Source organism: Stegostoma tigrinum, chromosome 12 (assembly GCF_030684315.1).
Source record: "Stegostoma tigrinum isolate sSteTig4 chromosome 12, sSteTig4.hap1, whole genome shotgun sequence".
Lineage (NCBI taxonomy): Eukaryota > Metazoa > Chordata > Chondrichthyes > Orectolobiformes > Stegostomatidae > Stegostoma > Stegostoma tigrinum.
Genome location: NC_081365.1, coordinates 4,542,035 through 4,559,914, shown reverse-complemented (window position 1 = coordinate 4,559,914; position 17,880 = coordinate 4,542,035). Strand labels below are relative to the sequence as shown.

At 41.8% G+C, this 17,880-nt stretch overlaps 1 protein-coding gene across 6 annotated transcripts in view; it reads right to left on the bottom strand.

The window, feature by feature from the left end:
• The window catches only part of gbe1b (glucan (1,4-alpha-), branching enzyme 1b), a 529,949-nt gene that overhangs the window by 46,379 nt on the left and 465,690 nt on the right, over window positions 1–17,880 (bottom strand). The window lies entirely within an intron of this gene.

Genomic DNA, 17,880 nt, shown 5'->3' with positions numbered 1-17,880 from the left:
TTTCACAGTTTCAGAGAAAAGGAAAGAGGCAGGCAGCAATACTAGTTGAGCTGTCCTTGCAGAGGAAGGAGAGGATGAATAGCTTCCATGTGTGCTGTAACCAATGGAGGAGCAAGTGTTACTCTTTCAGTAAACGTACCAGCACAAACGAATGCGATCAAAAAGCAAGTGGAGATCAGCTCCTGAACAAGCCGAGAGTTCTCAGACATGTTTGTGTGCAGAGATATCAAAAGCAAACTTCAACTGGTGAGTTTATACGAACAGAAACAGTTATATTACCAGAGATAATGGGAACTGCAGATGCTGGAGAATCCGAGATAACAAAGTTTGGAGCTGGACGAACACAGCAGGCCAAGGAGCATCTTAGGAGCACAAAAGCTGATGTTTCAGGCCGAGGCCCATCTACGCTCACCTCTACTGGCTCCATCCCTGTCTGTCTCCTCTCCCCATCTTCAATCCGCCTCCCTTTCTCTCCCTATTTATTTCAGAACCCTCTTCCCCTCCCCCTTTTCTGAAGAAGGGTCTAGACCCGAAACATCAGCTTTTGTGCTCCTAAGATGCTGCTTGGCCTGCTGTGTTCATCTAGCTCCACACTTTGTTATCTCAGTTATATTACCAATGGCTTCTCTCAGACAGGACAGCCTGAAATGTTGTTATTGAGTCTTCAAATTAATTATAAATCACATTGACTAGCACTTGGCAATAGTTAATGATCAAGGGTGAAGGTGTGCTCTCTCTCTCTCTAGTCCTACTACATCATGGGTCAAAACATAAACGAGTTCACAAGATGTAGGTAATTTAGCCCATCGAATCTGTTCTGCCATTCAATGAGATCATGGCTGATCTGCTAATCCTCGATTCCACTTTTCTGGATTTTTCCCTTAATCCTCAAATGCCATACTGATTAAAAATCTGTTTGAGCCTTGAGCCCACAAGCGGAGACAGATTTCCTGCACCTATCCTGTCTAGTCCTCCCGGGTTTCTGTATGTTTCAATATAATTTGCCCCATTCTTCTCTATTCCAAAGTGTACAGGTCCAATCTACTCAACCTTTCCTCATAAGACAACCCATCCATACCTCGTATCAGACTAGTGAACCTTCTCTGGAATGTCTCCAAGCCAGCATGCTGTTCACAGTACAAACTGAACTATTTTTCTAAAGATCTTGAAGGCAGGCCGACAGATGAAGAGAGGCTTGACAAATGTTTCCAGAGACTGTTCAAGAGGAAACAAGTTTCTCACTGGTTTCACAAGGCACCTCCCAGAAACAGGAGGGGTAAGCTGGAAAGCTCTTTTTTTTAGTAGGCTGACCGTCAATTACTGCAAATAACATCCAGACAGTGTAACCTGTAACACTCATAGGTCAAACAGTATCTTAGGTTTGTTTAGCGCATCCTCATCAGTGGTGTGGCCCTCTGATCTTTTACTTATAAATTCTGTCTGATACTACCTCTCTCACTAACACCTGAAGGAGTAAGACTCTGAGAGCTTGTGTTTTCAAATAAACCTGCTGGACTATAACCTGGTGTTGTGTGATTTCTGACCTTGTCCACCCCAGTCCAACACTGGCACCTCCACACCATTCAAATCCAGGCAGGAACTCTCTAATAAACGATCAGCTATCGCAAGACCACTGTGGAACTGTATTGCTTAAAAAGCTCCAAACTCCTTTGATGGCCAGATTTAAAAAAAAATCAAAAGAACTGTAGCTTCTGGAAGTTTAAAACAAAAACAGAAATTGCTGCAAAGTCTCAGCGGGTCCAGCAGCATCTGTGGAGACAAATCAGATTAAATGTTTCAGTTCGAGTGACCCTTCCTCGAGCCATTCGGAAGATGCAGGTTCTAAACACAGGTTAGCTTCAGATAGTATGTTCGGAATGGGGGAGAAATACAGAAAAACAGAAATACAGATGGACAGGCAGAGGACAAGAGGAGAAAGACCAAGAAAACACAGAGGGGTTGGGCTGGCACGATTATCAGAAACAGAGCGTGAGATAAAAATAAAGAAGCAGGGAATGAGAAAAAGAAACAAACAGAGAGATAAGGGCTCAAACAGACAGGATAAGAAACAAGGAGAGAGACAGAGAAAGAAAGATTTATTGGGAACATTATCACAATCTTTACTGAGGTCGGGAAATAGTGAGAGAGAGAGGGAGATACAGACAGAGGGGAGGGGGCAGGAGAGAGAGAAGGCAGGGTTGGGGAGAGAGAGAAATTGAGACTGAAAGCAAGACGGAAACTGAGTGAGAACCAGGATCTTAAAATGTGATGCAAGAACCATGGTCTTTGATTTCATCTCCTATGAGTTGGCCAATTACACTCTGATGTAGGAAATACACAGGTCACTATTCTGATTGGACATTACTTGGTATTTCAGCAGGTGACATTTGCTGACAATTTACAACATTCACTGAATTTGCTTTCTAATGATCAAGTATCCAGTGATTCAGTCTCTTTAGCTATGTAACTGTAAAAATAATGTAGGGGTAGACTTGGAGTCATTACATTTTACCAACTACTTCATCAATGCTGCTCTTGATCTCTGCTTTCAAATTACCTCAGAGAAAGACAGACCACCAATTCTTAATAATTATAAACTTTGGGCTGAATCTCATAGCAGCCACGGTCTATGATGAGAAATGTGGCAGAATCATGTCAGCAGTCCAATGAGGTCTTTCTCAACATTGGGAATGACTTGCTGAATCTGTTAACTAATTTCCTATACATCAAGGTGAGATTCTCATGAGACAGTGGCAAGTTGCCTATTAAGGGGGACTGTTGCTTGTTAATAACCTGCAGATTAGCACAGATCTCACCTCATTAATATACAGCTTTCTATTGTATCACCCACTACAAGCAAACTAGCCTCCAAGAATTCGCGACCTGGAAGTCAGTGAGCACATGGAAAATTCAGCTTGCCACTTGCACCAGGGGACACCTGTTTTGGACGCTTGGCAACTACATTTTAGTGCATGCTCCATGGGCACTGGCCACATGACTCTCAATGCATAAACACTGACCATCTGATATATCGCCATCCTCTACATATCCTCCTGGCACCTCTCCAACCCATTTACAAGACATTTCTGAATTTCAATGTTGCAACAGCAAGTGTGATTATAAAACTGCAGCAAGGGCACTTTGTACTCAGGGATACACAGATTGCATCCCCCAGCCCATTCACGTATTCTCTTAGCAATCACTCACCTTGGGTCTGGCTGGAAGCTCACAGCATCCCTTGCTTTGCCTTTTGGCATCCTGCTCCTTATTCACACTGGGCTCATAGTACTGCAGTATCAGTGTGCCAACTGGCCCAGATGCAGAGACAGAAAGCTTGTTATGGATGTCAGCAGTCCTCAGTGAAGTCAAGGGAGCTAGGGACGGGGTGTGGGTGGAGGTGGCAGGCATAGCTATCAAGGGGCTGGGGCAGGAGCAGTCAGAAGCTTTGGGCAGGAACTTCTCATAAGGGCAGAGGAACCAAATGCCAGGGAGCACACCACTCCTCTTGGCTCTTTCCATCTTATTGTGGGCTGCTTTCCTCAAATGGATGGGGTCGGTGGTGGAGGGGGGGGGGGGGGGTGTTGGCGGGAGGATGTGAAGAGCAGAGTATGTGCCTTGGCAGGAAGAATAGAAAGGCTGAATACTAATTAAATGGCTAAGCATTACAGACATATTCAGCACAATTGAATTTGGGAATCCTTGTGCATGAACTAGAAAAAGTTAGGATACAAGTTCAGCAAGTAATTGGGAAGGCCAATGGGCTGTTTGCCTTTAATTCTGAAGGAACAGGGATAAGGGTATGGAGGGACTGTCTTATGGTGAACGACTGAATTTGTCAGTCTCTATTTGTTGGAATTTATAGGAATGAAAGGTGACATTATTGAAACATGCAAGGCCCTTGGGTGACTTGACTGAGTAGATATGGCAAGCTTGTTTCCCCTTGTAGGTGAGTCTAAGACAAGGGGGAAATTAGCTTACAATAATGGGACACCCATTTAAGACAGAGATGAGGAAGAATTTCTCCTCTCAAAGGTGACAAAGCTGTGGAATTATTTACTAAAAGCAGCCCTTTGGGGCTGGGTTGTGAAGCACATCAAGGTGGAGATAGAGAGGTTCCTCGACAGATTATTAAAGGAATGGGCTGTTATGGGGAAAAGGCAGTTGCTGGGGTTTGAACGAGGTTGGCCAGGTGGATCACAGGTCTGGCAGCATCTGTGAAGGAAAAAAAAGGTCAGAGTTAACGTTTCGGGTCTTCCCTTTATCAGAACTTGGGGTCACCAGACCCGAAACGTTAACCCTGATTGTTTTCTTCACAGATGCTGCTGATCTTTTCCAGCATCTCTGTTTTTGTTCCTGATTTACAACACCTGCAGTTCTTTTGGTTTTTATTAGATCTCATTGCGTAGGAGTTCCCTGATTGGCCCAGGGTAACAGCCCCAATCAGGGAGTTCTGGCTGACAGATTTAATCAGGAGTCTCAGGGATTCTTCTCACTCTAGGGACTAGCTCTGAGCTAGCTAGTCAGAGTCCAGGTGCTAATACAGGGTGACTTGGTGGTAGGTTCTGTGGAGTTTTTTCAGACAGGAAATGGAGTTATGGATTATCAGAGCTGTCTCGATCTCATTGAATGGGGGAGGAAATGCAATGGGCCGAACGGCCTAATTCTGTTTCCTTTAACTGATCATCGTAAAGGCATATTTTGGAACATTAGAACAAGAGTAGGCCATTAAGCCCCACTATTATGAGATTATGATTTATCTGTGGCCTAACTCCTTATACCTGCCTTTAGCCCATATTCATTAACATTAAGGGAGAGGGAAGTCAGTGGTGCAACTGTTACTTTTGTTGTGACAGCGAGGTGTCCTGAGGAAATGGGGAGACAGCACAAAGGGTATGCAGGGTCAATGATGTTGGGGTGGGTGAGAGAGTAGGGAAGATGTTGCACAGTGAGAGTAGTGGGAAGTGGGTATAGTAGCAGAGACAAAGTGAACTCGATGTGTCAGAAAGAAGATGGCGGCACTTTAAGAGCCACTGGAGAATAAAACACTGACCACCTCGGTATAATGTTGGGCAGTTCTCTAGACAGCTGAGATCACAATGATCCATTGGCAACTTTGGACCAGATTAGTATGATCTAGTGCTGTGGCTACCAGTGCTAGTCTTGAGGGAAAAGGATGCTTTGCTTTTGCCTGTCCAACAGGCCCCTGCCCACGGAGAGGTGAGACAATTTTTCCTTCTCTGCAATGTTCAGGGCAAATGTCAGGAACTGTTCAGTGCAGCTCCAGACTGACAGTGCTTAGAACATAGAACAGTACAGCACACTACAGGCCTTTTGGCCCACGATGTTGTGCCGAACTTTTACCCTAAACCTAAGGTGTATCTAACCTCCACCCCTACCTTATACTATCATCCATATGCTTATCTAATAGCCGCTAAAATGCTCCTAATGAGGCCAACTCCACTACCCTCTCTGGCAATGCATTCCATGCCCCTACCACTCTCCGAGTAAAGAACCTACCTCTGACATCTCTCCTATATCTACCTCCACTCACTTTAAAACTATGCCCCCTCATAATGGCTACCTCCACCCGAGGAAACAGTCTCTGGCTGTCTACTCTATCTATACCTCTGATCATTTTGTACATCTTTATCAAGCTTCTCCAGGGGCATAGTGGCCTTTTAAAAATGGCTTCAGCACCAGGGATATCAGTCTATTCACCTGGCAGTGGAGAGTTTTTCTAAATTACAGAATTAAAATGTTGTAAAGTGCAAGTAAGGGAGGGAGCAAAAGAGTAAGGGAACTGGGCAGGATCGATGTCTTTGTGGTGGAAATGCTCCCACTTTGGTTATTGTTAGTCTTACTACAATTGAGTAGCTTGCAGGGTTATTTCAAAGAGCAGTTATAAATCAATCTCCTTGTCACACAGGCTAGAGTAGGTAAGGATAGTGCATATTCCTCCCTAAAGGATATAAGACAGGTCTTTTTAAAATTAAAATCTAGTAGTTACCTGGTAACCATGTTCACATTAGATATTTTTACAAATTCCAGATGTATTTAATTTAGCTGAATTTGAATTCCAAAACTACATGATGTGATTTGAACTAACATTTCCAAAAACATTAGTTCAGGCCTATAGATCACTAGTCTGGTTTCATAACAACTATGCTACTGCACCCCAGAGAGGATATGCCAAGTCAGTGGAGCAATTCCAGCCCACACTAAGGATATCTAAACACAGGATTCCAAGTTTTCTGGGACCTAATAGTAAATTATTAATTTTAATGTCGGCTACATATTGCACAAGAAATTCACTGAAGTGCTTTTGGGAGACATTTGGCCTGTATTTCTGAAGGCACATCAGCTCACCACTCAGCAGCGTTGTGGCAAGAGTCTGGAAGGTACCAGTGGGACCAACAAATATTGTACTTAAAATTCAGGGTATGCTTAGTGATAATGTTTATGTGGAGAGTGGTCAAACTGTCACATTTTTATTGCACTGGAGAATTGCGTTTCTAGTACATTACATAACACCAACAATTGCACAAGCTTATTCTAACCTGAGTTCATTGTTATGTTGAGAGCTTTTCCAGTCAGTTTGCCTGCTGGTCTGTCTGACAACAAATTTGCCTGGGTTCATTCAGGTCCATTTTTAGTACAGGTTTTGCACAATTGTTTTTCTGTGGCTATTCATCAGCTAAGATTGCTGGGACAGGGAGATCTGCACTTGACACCAGTTAATCAATTCAGTATAACGCTTTTGCAAGAAAATGGTTTTTTAAAATTCGTCTGTGGCTTTGCCATTCCCACACTTTTGGGAAAAAATAAACTTGCATTTTTCAAGCATCCATCAAAACTTGAAAATGTTTCATAGAGCGAGGATTGTTCTGATGGACTAGACAAATGCAGCAACCATTTTCTCCCTACAGCTAAATCCCATAAGTAGAGATGGGGTCAGAGGTCAACAATTCAGATTTTGGACTTTGAGGGCTAAGGCAGAAACTCTGACAAAGACTGGAAGAATGTCATTCTCTTCTTCAAATATAGCCAGTTCCTTTACCTGATTCTTCTCGGTCTATTCCACTACTAGATTTTTACTTTACAATGTTACAGCCAAAGCAGAATTGGATAGCTTCAATTTGTATAAACCACAAAGTGAACGATCAGCGGAAAACAAAGGCCACAAAATCTTCAATGCACAGCACACAAACTGTCCATTTAACAATGGCATTAGCTATGGTACACTAAAATCCTCTTCTGAGGCAGGAACTAGAATTGAAGAATCAATTCCAGAGATTGGAGCTCCCAGTCCAGAATGGCAGTCTGGCAGTGAGACATTAAACTGGGGCCAGCCTGGCCTTCCTTCCAGGAAAGTACCATTGCCACTACTTAAAACTTAGCGGGACAGTTTACCTGGATAACTTTCCTCATTTATACCCAACCATGTCCCTTGAGTCTAAATTTGTTCCCTGGGAGAGCTGCCCAGCTGGAAATAAAATTAGACAGGACGCTGCTTTAGACACACTACCAAACATGAGTGAATGCATTGGCACTGAAGAAACAACCGCTGACCAGATGACAGCCTCACAGATGTGCCCTGTTTATCTCTTCCTTCGCAAATATATTGACAGGGCCCACTGCCCAAGCTCCCGCACTGCCTATGTGCTGTTAGTTTGCTGTTCTGACATCCAGCCTTGGCTCACCCACAACTGCCTCCAGAAACAGCAATTGGTTCTGCGACAGAAACACAAATTGCTAGTCAAACTCAGCAGCATCTGTGGGAAGAAAGCAGACTTAATGTTTTGAGTCCAGTGACCCTTCATCAGAAATAAAATTTGCATCAGAAATCAGCAGGCAAAACAACAAGATCCACTCAATTCCTCTCCTTCCAAGTATCAAGTAGTCTGAGAAACACTGGTGTTGGGTCAGAAGGAGGCCAATCAGCCCTTAACATCTGTTCTGCCATTCAAGTGAAACATGGCTGATGTGACTGTACTTTAGTTTTCCACCCGCGAAAAGTTGCACAATGCAAGAAAGAAGAAAGGACACTGAACAAACAGGCTAACTCTGGTCCTCTCAACTGAGGCTGCCTGGTCTAATGAATATTTCCAGCATCTTTTGTTTTCATTTCAGATTCCCAACATCCACAGTATTTTGCATTTGTACAATAACAAATGAGTTAATTTTCTTCATATTAAAAGAATTATAGCAATATAAATTATTAATATTTAGGAAGAGGCTCTTTACCCAAAGAATGATGAGAACGTCGAACTCAGTGCAACAAAGAGTAGTTGAAGGAAACAGCAGAGACAGCTTTCAGGGAAATCTAGATAAATCTATTTGGAACAAAGAAATAAAAGAACAAAAGAATATGTTGACACAGTTAAATGAAGTCAATAGGAATATGTTTGCGTGGAGGATAAACTTCAGCATAGATCACTTGGATTAAATAACGTGCTTTACAGTTTCCACAATTTGCCTCATTGCCTCATCAGACATGCAAACATCGAAACCAGTTCAGAGATCAAACCTGGTGTCTTTCTGGATTAAATTACTCTGAACAACAGGGGGAGTCAAAGCATTGTCACACTGCTCAAGGTGTAGTTAATCAACGTTACACTACGAGCTCTGCAGCTGTAACTCATCATTCAGAGGGTGAAGCTATATTCTCAACATGCAAAAAACTCTCACATTCAAACTGATTTCAATCAGTCATCACTCCACCAAGGTGTGATTTCACCAAGTAAAGCAGAATCAAGCCTTAGTCCTGGTTGAAACTCTAACTGTAAACAATAGAGGAGTTTAAAACCACAATAAGGAACTTTCTCCTTGTGACTATTGTTAAGCAACGTCTTGTCTTATATTTCCAGATTTAAATTGCGACAGGGGAGGAAGGGAGAAGGGAAGCAAAAAAGCAGAGGGGAGAAGGGGACAGAAAGAATACAGAAATGGAGGTGGGGAAGAGAGTGAAAGGTAATCTGCCACTTGAAGGAAACACAGGAGTCTGGCCATTTGGTTCATCGTGTGTCTGCTGGCTCCTTATAAAGATATTAATATTAGTTCTACCCTCTGTTGCTTTCCATTGGCCTGCAATATTTCTATCACCCCACTCCTGCTTCTTATACATATCTAATTTTCTTTTGACAATTTTTACTGATGCTGTTTGTACTGTATGTATGACAGGGCCAGGTCAGGATGTCTCAACATGGGATTAGATAATCTGTCAGAAACTATCTCCTGGTGCTTGTGGTCAACTCCTCACCATGGATCAGTGGCTTCATGGCAGAAATGGCTTCAAGAAAGTAGCAATCACAGAATCACCAACGTGTTCAATTTCCATATCCTTTGATAGTTAGCTTTCTGTTTCTTCACAAATTATTGAGACAATAGTGTCTGTACAGTGCTTGTTGCTGTTTTCCATAATTAATCCTGAAATATCAATGTGGACGGTCAAATTGTACAGAACAGCTGGGAAGTCAGTAATTGAATTTATATAACATTTAAATAAGGAGAACAGGAAGATATCAATTCATGAACAGTCGATAAGTTTTAATGCTGAATAAAATTCAAAAGGACTTTGAAATTTCCTATTAACGATGTATTCGCCTCTTAACGATCTAACTAACAACTGTTAAGTTCCTTGAGTTCATGAGACCATTCACTTGTTTTCGAACAATCACTTTATTTATAGGGCAAGATTAAGGTCTTGCTGAATGAGAGGATTTCAACAAAAGCTGCTCTCACAGATTCTATCCGAGATTTGAGGATTCAGTCATTTGGAAATGAGAGAAGGCAGATCTACCATAGTTACACCTTATTTCAATACTACTTAGCCTTTAGGCAAGAATCTTCCATATTTCCCTGTCAGAACCATATCCAGTCCCTCAGTATGGAGCATTTTTAAGAGAAGCAAGTAACTTCTTCCCTGATGTCCTGGGCTAAATCGAGGGCCGAAGGGCCTGTACTGCGCTGTAATGTTCTAAGTAAAATTCATCCTTTTGTTAATGACACAAATTACCTGGTTTTTAAATCACACTGTTGTTGTGGCATCCTGCTCTGCATCAATTGGCTGCCATACTTTATATACAAATACAGTTACTAGATTTCAAAAATATTTAATTAGTTGTGAAATACTTTGTATTTTTCAATACCTCAGAATTTGACAATGTAAATACAAATATTTTCTTTGTTCAAAGGAAAACAATGTTGATAAGAATGCTTATACTTCTGGGTTCCTGAAGCAGAGTCATTTCATCCAAACCTTACAATGTGGAAGCAGGCCATTCAGCCCCTTGAGGCCACATCGACCCCTTGAGAAGCATCCCATCCAGACCCACCGCTTACACCATACCATTATTTCCCACCCTAGACACGATGGGAAATTTAGCACAGCCAATCCACCTAACCTGCAATGTCTTTGGGCTGAGAGAGGAGACTGGAACTCCTGGAAAATAACCAAGCAGACATGGGAAGAATGTGCAAACTCCACACAGACAGTCACCCGAGGGTGGAATTGAACTGAGGCCCCTGACACTGAGAGGCAGCAGTGCTAACCACTGAGTCGCTGTGCTACTATTCAGTTTTTAAACACAGAAATTACATATTTTACCAGACAGAGGGGAACGGGTAAAGATTTTTAGGCCAAATCTGTTCCATGAATTAGTCCCAGCTACCCATCTTCTCTGTATATCCCTCAGTTCCAACCAGTTATTTTTTCCCTGTATCCATCAATTCCTAACCACTGTCTTAGAAATCTAATAATTTCTGTTTTGAAAGATCAGCAGTTTTTTTTTCAGAGAAATTATTCAAGATTCCCAGCACTGTGAGAAGAAGTGATTCCTGAAATCACCCTCGAACAGCTAAGATCTAAATTTCAAAGTGAAGCTAGTGAATGGGATCTAAAATTCCCCCAATGATAGGAAGTAAATGGCACAGACCTTTGACAGCTGAATACAGGGGCATGCCAATTGCATAATGGGAAGGTGAATCATAAAATAAGCATTAGATCTTTCAAAGGAGCATATAAAGACAGAAATGTCTGCTTGAGGCATGGACTCTTTCGGTATCAATACAAGGAAGAGGTATTAGAAATCCTACAGAGGGTGAAGATAGATAAGACCCCGGGCCAGATGGGATTTATCCTCGGATCCTCTGGGAAGCCAGGGAGGAGATTGCCGCGCCTTTGGCATTGATCTTTAACTTGTCATTGTCTACAGGAATAGTGCCAGATGACTGGAGGATAGCAAGTGTGGTTCCCCTGTTCAAGAAAGGGAGTAGAGACAACCCTGGTAATTATAGACCAGTGAGCCTTACCTCAGTTGTTGGTAAAGTGTTGGAAAAGGTTATAAGGGATAGGATTTATAATCATCTAGAAAAGAATAAATTGATTAGGGATAGTCAGCACGGTTTTGTGAAGGGAAGGTCGTGCCTTACAAACCTTATTGAGTTCTTTGAGAAGGTGACCATACAGGTAGATGAGAGTAAACCGGTTGATGTGGTGTATATGGATTTCAGCAAGGCGTTCGATAAGGTTCCCCACAATAGGCTATTGTACAAAATGCGGAGGAATGGAATTGTGGGAGATATAGCAGTTTGGATGGGAAATTGGCTTGCTGAAAGAAGACAGAGGGTGGTAGTTGATGGGAAATGTTCATCCTGGAGACCAGTTACTAGTGATGTACTGCAAGGGTCGGTGTTGGGTCCACTGCTGTTTGTCATTTTTATAAATGACCTGGATGAGGGCGTAGAAGGATGGGTTAGTAAATTTGCAGACGACACTAAGGTCGGTGGAGTTGTGAATAGTGATGAAGGACGCTGTAGGTTGCAGAGAGACATAGATAAGTTACAGAGCTGGGCTGAGAGGTGGCAAACGGAGTTTAATGCAGACAAGTGTGAGGTGATGCACTTTGGTATGAGTAACCAGAAGGCAAAGTACAGGGCTAATGGTAAGATTCTTAGTAGTGTAGATGAGCAGAGAGATCTCGGTGTCCATGTACACAGATCCTTGAAAGTTGACACCCAGGTTGACAGGGATGTTAAGAAGGCATACAGTGTTTGAGCTTTTACTAATAGAGGGATCGAGTTCTGGAACCAAGCGGTTATGGTGAAGCTGTACAAAACTCTGGTGCGGCTGCACTTGGAGGATTGCGTACAGTTCTGGTCACTGCATTATAAGAAAGATGTGGAAGCTTTGGAAAGGGTGCAGAGGAGATTTACTAGGATGTTGCCTGGTATGGAGGAAAGGTCTTACGAGGAAAGGCTGAGGGACGTGAGGCTGTTTTCATTAGAGAGAAGATTGAGAGATGACTTAATTGAAACATATAAAATAATCAGAGGGTTAGATAGGGTGGATAGGGAGAACCTTTTTCCTAGGATGGTGACGGCGAGCACGAGGGGGCATAGCTTTAAATTGAGGGGTGAAAGATATAGGACAGAAGTCAGAGGTAGTTTCTTTACTCAGAGAGTAGTAAGGGAATGGAACGCTTTGCCTGCAACGGTAGTAGATTCGCCAACTTTAAGTACATTTAAGTCGTCATTGGACAAGCATATGGACGTACATGGAATAGTGTAGGTTAGATGGGCTTCAGATCGGTATGACGGGTCGGCACAACATCGAGGGCCGAAGGGCCTATACTGTGCTGTAATGTTCTATGTACAATATCGCATGCTCAATATGTGCACTGCCTGAAGAACTGGCAATGTCAGCACAGAGTTAATTGAAAATCAAAAATGTCCCAATTTTCAGACCACTAGATTTGGGGCAGTATACCTCATCACCTGTGTTGAAATTCATTTACTTGCCCATTTTGGAAATGTATTAAAGTCCTCTCATAATCTGAGGCCATCCTGTCCTCCTAAGGGACTATACCCCGTAGGTGTTTAAAGTTTTAGCGAAGATTTGTCGCTCAGGTTGTGGGGGAGGTTGTTGACTTGCTCGCCGAGCTGGGCTTGCTTTCATTCAGAAGTTTCGTCACCATGTCAGGTAACGTCATCAGTGAGGCCTCCGATGAAGCGATGTTCTACTCTGCTTGGAATTTATACTGTCCGGTCCATTACAGTGAGTAGTGTCATTTCCGGTTTTGTTCTGTAGGAGTTTGTATATGGGGTCCAATTCTACATGTTTGTTGGTTGCATTACAGGTTGACAGCCATGCCTCTAGGAATTCCTGTGCTTGGCCAAACACATAAATGACACTACTTACCATAACGGACCAGACAACATAAATTCCAAGTGGAGTAGAATAACATCACTTCATCGGAGGCCTCACTGACGATGTTACCAAGCATGGTGACAAGCGTCTGACCAAAAACAAGCCAGCTCAACATATTTTGAAAACAAAGAGAAATTTGGCTGTTGCATAGGTGCTCAATCAGACACAGTGATACAGATATAAATAAGTGTAATTAAAGAGAAGGTAGTCAATGGGACAGAGGAAAGTCAGTTACAGCAGAAGTGCTGTGAATATCAGTCATCAAAACAGTCAGGACTGGTGAAAATGTCTCAAGTGGCTTAAAAGAAAACTCCAAAAGCAGAGGGTTGTGAAAACGCTTAAGAAATGAATGAGATGAGCCTGCAGATTGTGTAAAGCAAGAGAAATTAACTAAAAAATTAACATAAAGTGAATGCAGAGATTGGCCAAAAGGAATAGAATACAGCAGTACCAAATGAACAGGGAACTTCAGCCTGGAGACAAGGTGAACCGTCAATGAGGTTGTTGTTGGGGTAAAAGCGCATTCATTTCAAATAGCTCTGATATAAATATTTTAAACAGGCTATAGATGTTTTCTAATCATTCTGTTCAGAGAGATTATTACACATCTGTGCAGCTGGGAATTGAACCTGAGCCTCCAGATCCAGAGGCAGAGAGAATATTACTGCACCAACAGACCCCTTTGGAAATTCTTTTATAGTGTAGCATGGTCTGTTTATTTCTTTTGGCAACAAACATATGCTCTTTTGTTAAAAATACAATGGTAGCCTGATGGTAGTTAGTGATTAACCACTGGAGTAAACAAATAATAAAAATAAATCTCAAGTCAGGTTTTACACTGGAATCTGACTTGTCTCATATGATCACCAGCTGGGATCATAACATCCATCATCTGTCCCCTAGTTCTACATTCTAGGACTCTGCCCATGTCATGTGGCTCCTTTCGATGAACTTATGAAAATCCAGAAAAATTACAATTACTGCACTGCCACAGCCTACCTTCTCTGTTATGGCCTGAAAAAAATTCAATGTACTTGATTCAGCAAATCTATTCTGAAATGATCTGTGCTGCACTCTAAGTCTTAACTATATCCTTTCTGATGTGCTATGCCCAAATACATATACAGCACTCCACATGTGACTTAACCAGAGTCTTGCAATGTCACCCTACCTCCATGCAGGACCAATACTTCACTCATCTTTAAACTGTATTCTGCACTCACACTCAGTGATTTCTGTAGATGGGTTGCTATATTCCAAAATCACCCATAGGTTCTGTTTCTCACCATTCATGTAAAGTGGATGTCCTCACATAGAGCTTTACCTCCTCATCCTTTGCTGTCATTTTGCAACTTCCTATCCATGCTGCTTACTGTGCCGCCTATCAAGGTAACTCACCTCAGTTTTACAAATCATATGGCTGCTGTCTCATTAGTGAGAGATGACTGGTAGCGAGTTCAACCTGAGGGCCACCGTGCCTCAGGCGAGGCGAGTCCTTCATGATAACCTCAGCCGATATGGAATTTGAAGTCATGCTACTGGCATCATGTTCTTGCAAACCAGTTGTCCAGCCAACTGAGCTAACTGACTGCTGAGCAACATAATACCATCTAACTTTAGTCAGACATGTGAACCCACACCTGTTCATCTAAATCATTTACAAACAGAGCAAAAATCTCTGGCTTCAGTAGAGATCTTTGAGAAGCACTTCCTGACCACATCAGTCCTCCATTCTCCAGAAAATCAATCAAATATCTCACAAGCTCATTCACAGTGTTTTCAAGCTCAATGGGCTTTTTTCCTGGTACCTTATTCTGCGACTTGAATACCCATATTCTTTTGAAGTTGTTCCAAATTACTATTTTCTTACTGTTTTCCATTTTAAGTTTTGATGCAGACCCCTAATCCTCTTGAATAACATACCTGAACCCATTTTGCCAATTATAGTACCAGTTAAATAGCTTGTGTCAATGTATTAACTTAAAATGCCTCTTCAGTATGCTGTACTGTGAAAATGAAATTATATTCATATTTCCAAACCAATTTTAACTGTGCAGCATTCAATATAATTACTGTTGTTACAGGATTTAGCGAAAATATACAACAGTTCTGTCACAAAGTAATTGCTATTGATGGGCTAAAATAGAAACAGAAAAAAACCTCAAGAGAATTGAATACACAACCACTGAGACTTTTTGACCTTAATTACAGGACTGACTGCACTTAAAATACACTTCATTGACTGTGAAGTGTTTTACAACGTACTGAGGTCACGAAAGGCCTCTGTATCAATGCAACAACCTTCTGTATGATGGTGTTGAGAGAACCAGGCTGGCCATTGTGTTACTAAGGGGGGGTGCTGTGTCAATGTTCTCTTTCAATAAGCAAACCCTAGTTCCGATCTCACTGGATAGTGTAGACCCTGGAAGATGCAATAGTTCTGTTTGAAGAAGAATGAATGAGGAGTTCATGTGACCTGATCAACATTTTTCTGTAAACTAACATCCCCAAAAAGGCAGATTGAGCGTTATTTAGTTGATCTCACTGTGGCCTGTAGGATGCTGTAAATCATACTATTTTGCCCATTTTGTTTCTGTGCCAGTTCTTTGATAGAATCATCTACTTAGTCACACTCCCCTGCCCTTTTTCCGTAGCCCTGCAACAGTTGTGGTGTAGAATGCCTCAAGGGCATGCTTACAATAACAGTGCCCTTCACTGTGTATTATGCAAACTACAATGTAGTAAGCTACATAGATAAACTCAAGGCTAAGAGATGCATCTAAATTTAATAAATAAATTGCGCTGAAACTTTTTATGATCTCATATTCCATCTTATACACAATGCAATACAGAAGGGCACATGAATGAATAAACTTCAAAGCAGCATACAAAGCATTGGGGTCACAATAGATTCCATATGCTTCAAGGGATCACATATTAGTAATTCACTCAAGTAACCTTATCTCTGTTCAATAATGGCTGGAGATGTGGTGCTGGGCATGGCAGAACCTAGATTAATCTGAACAATGCTACTACAATGTATTGTTACAGATCTTACTGCTCTATAATGTCTGAGAGGCTCCATCTCCATGCTAACATAACAAAGTGTGAAGCTGGAAGAACACAGCAGGCCAAGCAGCATCTCAGCATCACAAAAGTGCTCCTGAGATGCTGCTTAGCCTGCTGTGTTCATCCAGCTCCACACTTTGTTACCTCCATCTCCATGCTGACAGCTTCACTACACCTTGGAGCAATGACAACTGATTAAACCTGCTCATCTCTTCCCCTCACACCTCAATTATGAATCAGCAAATAGATAGAGATCATAGAGCTTTAAAATTTTACAAGTTAATTCAGTACCATTTAGCAAATGGAGGAATAGGTTCTTTAAAGCTTTTCCTCAAGGAAAAAATTACATGCTCATGTAGTGGAGCTAGAAGAGAGTTGACTTATCTTTCAGAGCATGTCAGATATGGACAATCAGTGCATTTTGGTCTTAATCACAACAGTAAAATAAAAGAAATAACATCACCAGAATTTAACATTTTGAGCTGAGAGATTAATTTCTGTCAGGTATGAAGAGAGTGGTGTTAGTAGACGTTGTAATGAGGAAACATTCCACAAAGACTTTTCTCTTCCAGATTTTGGTGGTTAACGTTCAAAGATTTTCAGTTACAGAACTGCAATGGAGTATTAAAATAGGAGGAAATCTATGGATTTGGTGCAAGGTTCAAAATCAATAGCAAATTAGCTGGGTAGAAAGAAAATTGCCTTGACAATGGGAAGTGAATAAAGATAATCATGAGTGGATAATCATCAGTCATTTAATGATCTAGCAAAATCTGCAGGGATGTATTCTCAGTCATCTCTTCTGAACAGCATGAAGCAGAGAGGCTGCAGCAGTTTAAAATTTGACATTGACACAAACCGCACCCTAACTTTCACCAAGTCCCACTTAGTCATTGAACTCTGTTTCTTGGCCCAGAAACAAAACCACAATTTTAAAATTCCTACCCTCATTTCCAAATCTAGCCAATTATAGGCTCAGACGGACTTAATAGAGACATACAAGATAAACAGAGGATTAGATAGGGTGGACAGTGAGAGTCCTTTTCCGAGGATGATGACTTCAGCTTGTACAAGGGGGCATAGCTACAAATTGAGGGGTGATAGATTTAAGACAGATGTCAGAGGCAGGTTCTTTACTCAGAGAGTGGTAAGGGCGTGGAACGCCCTGCCTGCCAATGTCGTTAACTCAGCCACATTAGGGGCATTTAAACAGTCCTTGGATAAGCATAATGATGGGATAGTGTAGGGGGACGGGCTTAGATTTGTTCACAGGTCGGCACAACATCGAGGGCCGAAGGGCCTGGACTGCGCTGTAATGTTCTATGTTTTAACTCAAATACAGGGAAGCTTTGCAACTTCAAAATTAAACACAGTACATTTTTTGAGCTGTGCGATACAATGCTGTTTTGAGGCAGGGAACAGAAGATTTGAAAACTGAGTGACACCGACAAGATTTTGAATTAAGGCATTCTTCCTGCAACACCCTCTGAGTTGCAGAGTGTTAAAAAGCAGCATGAGCTAGGGTAGAAGACAGTAAATGCCAAAACCTGCAACCAGAAAGCATCCATCACTCCCTCTCTTTCCCTGTGACAAAAACACAGAAA